At 39.9% G+C, this 9,309-nt stretch overlaps 1 non-coding gene across 1 annotated transcript; it reads left to right on the forward strand.

Moving 5' to 3' along the window:
• The first annotated feature begins 6,270 nt into the window (after positions 1–6,270).
• Positions 6,271–6,377, forward strand: LOC141624089 (small nucleolar RNA R71). Its single transcript, XR_012533899.1, has one exon. It is a non-coding gene; the product is annotated as a small nucleolar RNA R71 (small nucleolar RNA).
• The last annotated feature ends 2,932 nt before the right edge of the window (positions 6,378–9,309 follow it).

Genomic DNA, 9,309 nt, shown 5'->3' on the forward strand with positions numbered 1-9,309 from the left:
ACAAAAGGCTTTTTGGGAATGAAATGCTCAAATCTTTATTCACAATGGGTGGATATGACTAGTATTTCAAAATTGTCCTCATTTCACTTTTACATTTCAAAAATTTAAGATGGGGTTTGTCCCTTCCGGGCTAGTGTCCTTTGCTTTCGCCAATCGCTTATTAGGCAACCGGTTAACCTCTAGACAATAGCTTTTCGGGGTGAAGTCACTCTGTCTCTGGGCGGCCGAATTCACAACCGTATGGGGGCCCAATTCAATGGATCCCACACCAAAGCACATCGAAGTGGTAAACCTCCATCAAAACAACTTAAAATTTCTCAACATTCAACAATTCATAACACTCGAGGTTTCCTTGGCATTACATTACTTCCACATGACAAAATTTGTTTGAGATGAGCACTTCAAGCTTATTGATAGAAAAAAATTTTGGGTTGCCTTACCACAAGGTCAATCAAGGTCACCTAGACAAGTTAACCAAGTCCATATCACATCACGGGGTTGGATAGGTGACTCACATGCAAACTCTTGACTAGGCCTTGGGTCATGGGTCAAAAGACACTAGTATGACACTATCTAGGGTGTTTTACAGCCATTCTAGTAGGCAAAGTCTTAAGTTGAACAAGTATTTATAATGGCTTAGTTGCTCTTGTCAAAGTTCCTAAATAGGCATTTTCAAAACATTTCTAACATGCAACTACATGCCATGATGCAACTAATATAAACATCCTAATGCAAGTGATTCTACCAACTAATATGACATATAAACTAAATGCAAGTCCTAAGTTCTCATTGTTTTTACCGCATCAATCAAAATAAAGCCACATAGTCATTAACATAAAGAGGAAAAAGGAGATTGGAAAGATCATACCATGCGGTCTTCAATATCCTCATGTCTCGGATGTGGCGTAGTCGATCAATGTGAACAAAGGATAGAACAAACACAATATATACAAGACAATATATACAAAGGAAATAAACATATTTTTGGGTTTTCAATTTTTCAAATTTTTATGATTTTTGAAATTTTTCAATTTTTTTGGATTTTTAAATAAGAGTTAAATGTTAGAATTCCCATCCCCACACTAATATGGGCATTGTCCTCAATGGCCAAAATGATGGAAATTATGCAAAGATGATGCATGATTTCTATACTAAATGCAATCTACACTAAGCTACACTACATGATGCATGGTTTTTGTTATGACGGAGAGGATAATTTAGATTACCTCCCGTTGTGTATGCATTAACTTCCCCAAACCGAGTAAGACACTATTGCTAATGTCAAAGGATGGGTATAGTTTATGCACACACTATGCTATGCATGAAACTAATTTGTCATTTTGGATTTTACAAATGGGAACAATAGAATAAGATCACCTCAATGGTACCGAGGTGTGAGTCCTTTGATGGGGCTAGGACTAAACCAACAATGATCAAAATGAAATAAAATACAAAGAGAGAAATAGACAAACCATGGGAGTGTAGGAGTCTCCAAGGCTTGCTAATCTTCCATCATGCTATCATCATCATCACTTCCCTCATGAGAAGTGGACACATTGCCACTTTCCTTGTCATTTGCTTCTTCACTTTCTTCCTCATCTTTATCTTCATCATCTTCATCATCCCTTTCTTCTTCACTTGCTTCTTCCTCAATATTATCATCAACTTCTTCATCATTTCCAACAACCTCATTGTCTCCCACCACGTCCCTAGATGCACCCGGGAATAAGACTTCTCTATCCGCCCAACTAGGCAAAGGACAAGATGGATCAAGGAGTCCTTGCCTAGCTAGATGTAGGAGGGGTGGATATTGAGCCAAATAAGCATTTTTCCGATCTTCATGGGCTTGCTTGTGCATTGCTTGCATGAGAAGAGTCACATAGTCTTTCCCAATTTCAATTCCTTCCGGTTTGAACTCTTCATACTCAAAGGGGTAAGGTGGTATGACAATGGAAGAGGAGGGGGTTTCAAGATCACCCTTTTGTTGTTGAATGATATACTCGGCTTCTTCGGAAAGGGGAAGTAGATAATTGGTCCGGTGGACGCTTAGGCGACAAATCTTCGAGGGCAAGGTGAACGATCTAGCTTCACTAGTTAACCATCCATACTTAGTGTCAAGGGGGTTATGGGCAACCCACTTGAACTTGTGAATCATAATATGCATATCAATAAGATGGCCACCTTCCTTTGCTTTGTACTTGTTATACTTATTGAAGTTAGGATCAAAGTGCTTGGCTAGGAGTGTGACTAGGCCGCCATTGACAATAACGGTCGTGCCCTTCTTCCCACTATCAACATTAAGCCATCTATCTACCAAGAGCCTCAAAGAATTGTAGGGCTCGGTATGAATTCTTCCGATATTCAAAGCCGATTCAAGGAGAATAAAATCAAGTCTTGTGAAATGATTGGTGTCTTTCCTAGCAATTATGGTATTTCTCACAACCTTGTGCCATACTCTTATGCCCGGATGATGGACTAAAAGAGCACGACATGCATGAAAATCCTCAAATTTCTTCCCGGAGATTGCCTCCCAAAGAGGCTCGGGGTCATACTTTCCATAATGCTTAAGATAACGCGATTCATCACTAAGACCCAAAATTTCACCTAATTCCGTAAAGGTAATGCGTCTACTAACATTAGCTAGACGAAACTCGAGATTTTCTCTATTCTCAACTTTGGTGACTTTCAAAGAACTTAAAAATTCCAAGACAAGGGAGGGGTATGTCAATTCCTTTGTTTCAAACAATTTCTTCAACCCCATGGCCTTGAAAAAGGCTTTTGTTTGTTCAAGAACACCCAATTTTTCCAAGGTATCTTTACATATGAATTTGGTGGATTGAATAGATTTCATAGCAAACTTGACAAAGGTATTTCTATGGGTATCGGAAATAAAAGTTACCTCCGGATAATGCAAAAGTTGATTAATTACCGGAGTAGAAGATGTTGATGGTCCCATACAAGGTTGTTGTTGTTGTTGCACTTCCAAGTTTGGTGTTGCCACCACCATAGCCAAATCTTTCTTTGTTTGAAGAGCCTTTTGCCTTTGTTGGAGTGCCTTAGCCTTTGGTGCCTTTGTTGCCTTTGTTGCTCCCTTAGTCCTTGCCATTGATGAGCTTAACCAAGAAAAGAGTGAAAAATCTTCAATTTGTAGTATGCCCAAATCGATTTGAAGGTTAAAGGCTTTGCCTTTATGAAAACAAAAATCGACTCAAAGGTTGAAGATTTTGTTCTTGGTTTTGATTTTTGTTGAAGAAGGAGTGATTAATTTGTTGTTGGAAGGATGGTTTGATTTGATTTTGGTGAATGTTGTTGAGGGTTTTTGTTTTTATGATGGAGAGGATGAGGGTTTTGATGTTGTGGGTAGTGTTTATGAATGAATGAATGAATGAAGGTGGGAGGGGTTTTAAAGAGGCCGAAAATTTCAAAACTGCAGGGGCAATCCGTGCGGATTAGGCTCAATCCGTGCGGATTCTGCTTCTTCTACCTTTGCAAAAGCTCGCCTAAAGACGGGCGGATTTGGTATAATCCGCTCGGATTTGCTGAACACGGGACGGGCGGATTTGCTCAAAGACGGACGGATTTCTGTCCAGAGAAATTTGCTTGTTTTCCTCAGCTGCAAAGACGGGCGTCTTTCTCACAAGACGGACGGATTCTCCAAGACGGGCGGATTTTCAGAAATCTGCTCGGATTCTTTAACAGTCAAGAAAATTTCAAAATTCAGCTCAGTTCAGGACGGGCGTCTTTTCTGCAGGACGCTCGGATTGCATAAGACGGGCGGATTCTTGGGAATCCGCTCGGATTCTTCCCCTATGTACACGGATTCAGTTCCACCCGTGCACAGCGCATTCCCTTCATCATTCTTACATTCTTTCTTTCAAGTCTTGTGTTCTTCATTGTGGGGGCACTACTAAGGCATGGATAGCCTAAGCAATTGCCATCCCCACACTAAGGTAAAGCACTACACATCAATTGAAATTGTTAGTCCCTCCCTCACTTCTCTCTTACATGACAATTATTTTGATCAAAGTAAATAAAAATCCAAAGATGACAAAAATGCAATACAAGAATTGAAATGTAAGTTAGGGAGTTAGAAATATTTACAAGTGGTGGTTTAGGGAGGACTCCACCAAACTCTCATTCTCGATGAGATGTCAAGGGGGCATGTTCAAGGTGTTGTTGATGTTGCTCAACACCTTGAAGAAGTAATCAAAAGCTTGTTCATTATTATGGTAGAGGTCCTCAATAGACCGTGGCCCTTGTTGTTGATCATGATCGATGGCATGTCCAATGTAGGGATTAAAAATCCCTTCAAATTCGTCGTCCCAAAGACCACAAACTTCATTGAGTTGATCATTGAAAATCTCTTGCTTAGATGGAGACAACTCTCCCAATTTCTTCTCTTGGCCAATGAGGCCATCCTCTTCTTCCTTGGTTGATTTTGATGAGCTTTGCAAGCTCTCTTTGTCACAATTCACTTGCTCTTTGAATGGAGCATCTTCAATTTTCTTCCTCCATTGGAGTTCCGATTTCTTCCTTTCATCTTTTCGGCTATAATGATCAATCATGAAACATGGCTCATGTAAACGAGGAGCTCTCATAGTCTTGTCAAGATTAAAAGTTATGCTTTCATCTCCCACTTCTAGAGTGAGCTCACCATGTTTCACATCAATCACCTTGACCGGCGGTGTGTAGGAAAGGTCTTCCTAGGATGATTGGAATGTTGGAATCTTCCTCCATATCAACAATGACAAAGTCCACCGGGATGAAAAACTTCCCAATTCGCACGGGGACATCTTCCCATATCCCTAATGGTGTCTTCGTCGATCTATCGGCCATTTGGAGTGTGATGTTGGTGCATTTAAACTCTCCCATCCCCAACCTTTTACTTACCGAGTACGGCATGACACTCACACTAGCCCCTAGATCACATAAGGCTTTGTTGATCGTCGTGTCGCCAATGGTACACGGTATTGAGAAGCTTCCCGGATCCTTTAACTTTGGAGGTGAACTCCCTTGAAGTATTGCACTACTCACCTTAGTGAAGGCGATAGTCTCAAGTTTCCGGATCGACTTCTTCTTTGTGAGGATATCTTTCATGTACTTCGCATAGGCCGGGACGTGATTGATTAATTCCGTGAAAGGAATTGAGACTTCTAAATTCTTCACAATTTCCATGAACTTTCCAAGTTGATCATCAAATTTGGGCTTGGCTTGACGACTTGGAAAAGGAAGTCTAATCACAATGGGCTCCTTCTCTTTGGCCTTGTCTTCATTTTTCTTTGAACTTTCTTATTTTGATGATTCTCCATCTTTGGAGTTTTGCACAATTTCTTCCTTTTCACTAGCTTCCACAACTTCATCCTCAACTTGCTTCTTCGGTGCTTCATACCTTGTACCACTTCTCAAGTGAATGGCACTAACGTTTCATGCCTTGGGGGATTACTTTGAGGTGGTAATTGCCCCTTTTGTCTTTGTGAGCTTGAAGATGCTAGTTGAGTCAATTGTGTTTCCAACATCTTGGTGTGAGCTAGAATGTTGTTGATGGTGGTTTCCTTTGCTTGGCTATCTTTTTGCATTTGGGTGAAAAATTCTTGTTGATTCTTTTGCATTTGGAGGACCGCTTTTTGGACATCAAAACCTTGGTCATTTTGGGGATTGTATGGATTTTGATTTTGGTAACCTTGGTTTTGATTGTAAAAGGGTCTTTGATTTTGGTTTCTCATGGGTGGTGGAGTGTATGTTGTTTGAGGGTTTTGAACATTTTGGCTTTTGTATGAGAGATTTGGATGGAACTTGGTGTTTTCATTGTAAAAATTTGAATAAGGGGTACCACTTTTATATGCTTGGAAAGCATTCACTTGTTCGGTTGTTCCCCTACACTCACTTGGGTCATGACCCAAAGTTCCACAATTCTCACATATCCCACTTGGGATTGATGAGGATGCCGTCATGGCATTGACATGATGCTTCAATGATTTTGAGTTTTCCTCAAGTCTAGCCATAGCTTGTTCAAACTTCAAGTTGATTGTATCGATATAGGAGCTTAGTTGGGCACCTAATTGAGTAACGGCGTCCACCTCATACTTTCCTCCTCTAGTAGCCTTGCGAGGCCTACTATATTGTGAATTGTGGATTGCCATCTCTTCAATTTTGCTCCAAGTTTGGTTGTCATCAACCTCGGTGAACATCCCATTCGATCCCATATTAAGGATATTTCTTGAGTCTTCATAAAGACCATTCCAAAATTGTTGCACCAAAAACCATTCGCTAAGTCCATGGTGAGGACATGAGCGACAAATTCCCTTGAACCGCTCCCAAGCTTCATACAAAGACTCTTCATCCCTTTGCTTAAAACCCGTAATTTGAGCTCTTAGCATGTTGGTCTTTTCCGGTGGGTAGAATTTTTTGTAGAAAGCTAGAGCCAACTTCTTCCAAGAATCTATTCCAAGGGTGGCCTTATCAAGGCCCTTCAACCATTGCTTTGCGGTGCCGATTAAGGAAAAAGGAAATAAGACCCATCTAATTTGGTCTTGAGTCACGCCCGTTTGAGAGATAGCATCACAATAATCGCAAAAGGTTTCCATATGAGAATGAGGATCCTCACTAGGCATCCCCCCAAATTGGCTCCTCTCAACTAGTTGGATGAAGGCGGACTTGGCAATGAAATTTCCGGTGAGATGTTGCGGTGTAGGAGTACCATTTGGTAGATTCTCCTCGGTGGGTACGGAGTGTGACGAGAATTTTGGCATTGTAGGTGGATTTTGTGGGGTATTGTGTAATGGGTTTTCTTCTCCTTCTATTGCGAAAGGATTGACAAACTCACTAGTGGGTTGAACAACTTCACCAACACCTCTCAAATTCCTCCTAACAAGTCTCCTATTGTTCGTCAAGGTTCTTTCGATTTCACGGTCAAAAGGTTACAAATCACTTTGTAACCTTCTAGACATGCAAAATATCAAACAACTCAAAAACAATTAGAACAAACCTTGAGGAGTTTTACTTCCTCAAGGCGAAGAAAGACACAACTAATAACAATAAAAAGAAATCTAAATCAAACAAACACCGTCCCCGGCAACGACGCCATTTTTTGATGCGATCCCGCTAAGTGTTCACAAATTAAGATGTGGTCGTTGGTCACGGTCGAATCAAAACACAATTTATAGCTTAACAAGCAACTCTACAATTAGTAAAGAGGCAAGTAAAGGTCGGATCCCAAGGGACGGGAGTTGAAATGAGATTTCTATTGTAACTAGTGGTGTCTAAGGGGTGTCACAAATTGGGTTGATGTAGAAGGTTACTAAACTAGAATAACAATGAAAATAAACAAGCAAGATGAATTAAAGGGGTGTAAACAATTGATTAAAGGCACTAGGGTGTCATGGGATCATAGGGGAATCATGGGATATGATCATACAAACATGTTCTCAAATTATAAGCAAGCAATTATTGTTGTGATGGATTGAGTTGGGTTATATCTTACAATCCTAGGAAAGTTTGGGTCCCGGAGCCGAATCGATTAGATTGTACAACACCTACAAGTCGACTTAATCTTCCCTACTCAACAACATGCATGGTCTAATGAGACTCGAGTTGGGTTATGTCTTACAAGTCTCATTGAAAAGATAGGAGATGATAGTAAATGCAAGGATTCATAGGCTTAGCATTTCATCAAATATAACATGTGCATGAGTTGAGATCAAAACAAGCAAGCAAATAAAACATGAAAGCATATTAATTTAAGCATGAATCATTCCCCATGTTGGTTTCCCCTAATCACCCATTAACCCTAGCTAAGAGACTACTCACTCATTATCATGTTGATCATGCTAGCAAGGTTGTCAATCATACCAACAATATGAAACATGATGAATAAATGAAAGTAATTAGCAATAATTAAAAAGGAATTAAGAGATTATACCTACTAATGATTCCAATAACAAAGCAAGAATAATAGAAGTACTTGAATGCTAGATTGAGATGTTGTCAATCTCCCAATAATAACCCAAATAATCTTCAATTACCCAAAATAAAGGATGAACAAAAGAGAGATTAAAGAACTAAAACTTGGATTAAAACTTGATTAATACTTGATTACAATATTGAAGAGAGATTTGATTGATATTAACTACACTAATTATTGATAAGAAGAACATCCTCCTCTAATTAGCCTAATGGGGTATTTATAGTGAAAATTAGGGAGGATGCATTAGGGTTAACTAAGGGCTAAACTAGTAATTACACTTTTTAAGTTGAGCAAGGAGGACCCGGTATTTTCTGAGAGAAGGGCTTCTCTTTTCGTAGCTTGAAGAAGACAATCCGTCTTTGTGAAGAAATCCGGGCGGAATAAGGTCGGGACGGACGGATTTGGGCGGTGGAATCCGAGCGGATTCTCGAGGAATCCGGACGGATTGTTGAGGGGGAATCCGAGCGGATTCGTGCACGGACGCTCGGATTGTGCAAGGGCTGGACGGGCGGATTGTTGACAATCCGCTCGGATTGTCGTCAAAGATAGTAACTTCTTCTTTTCTTCCCTTTTCTTCATAAATTCCTTGGGGATTTCCTTGGGGACTCAAGGATCTTTCCTCAACATTGCTCTTCTACTATGATATGTACAAAGGCCTTCTAATCTTGTCTCTCCTTGATGCTTGGTCATTGAATTCGATCAATTTAGTCTCGTTTTGCCATGAAAATGCAAGATTCTTACTCCTTTCCTACCAAGGGATCAAAATCTCAAAGAATATGCAAAACAAAGAACTAAAGATAAGAAATGACCCAAATGAGCACTAAAAAGCATGGAAACAAGGCTAATTCGGGGGCTAAATATGCGCCAATTATGGTCACATCAGAATGACAAGTGCATAAAAAAATATGTCAGTTGGTCGTTCACAAATAACATTTCAGATGAAGAGTACTTCACTAAATGGAGTGAGGCGAGCTAAGCGCAGCGTTTGAAGATGTGGAATTGGTTTAGGGTAATTTAAAAGTTACCTATTATTTACTTTACGTTAATAATTTTTATTTTATTTTTATTAATTAAAGTCATCTTCTATTACTAATTAAACACTTGTTTTTGAAATAGAAACATGTGAAGTCCGTCGATAAAGAGTATGACCCTAAGCATGATTGGCAAAAGGAGGTCACGAGGTGGATTACCAAGCTTATTAATGGACTCAAGTATCTAAAGAACAAACCCGATTGGGTACCACTCTCTTGGTGGGTGAATCTGAAGGAAAGAGAAGAAAAAGACCCTGAATTTGCCAAAAATTCTAAGACAAATAAGGCAAATAGAATGTCGGGTGCTAAGGACGG

The sequence above is a fragment of the Silene latifolia genome, chromosome X, assembly GCF_048544455.1.
Source record: "Silene latifolia isolate original U9 population chromosome X, ASM4854445v1, whole genome shotgun sequence".
NCBI lineage: Eukaryota > Viridiplantae > Streptophyta > Magnoliopsida > Caryophyllales > Caryophyllaceae > Silene > Silene latifolia.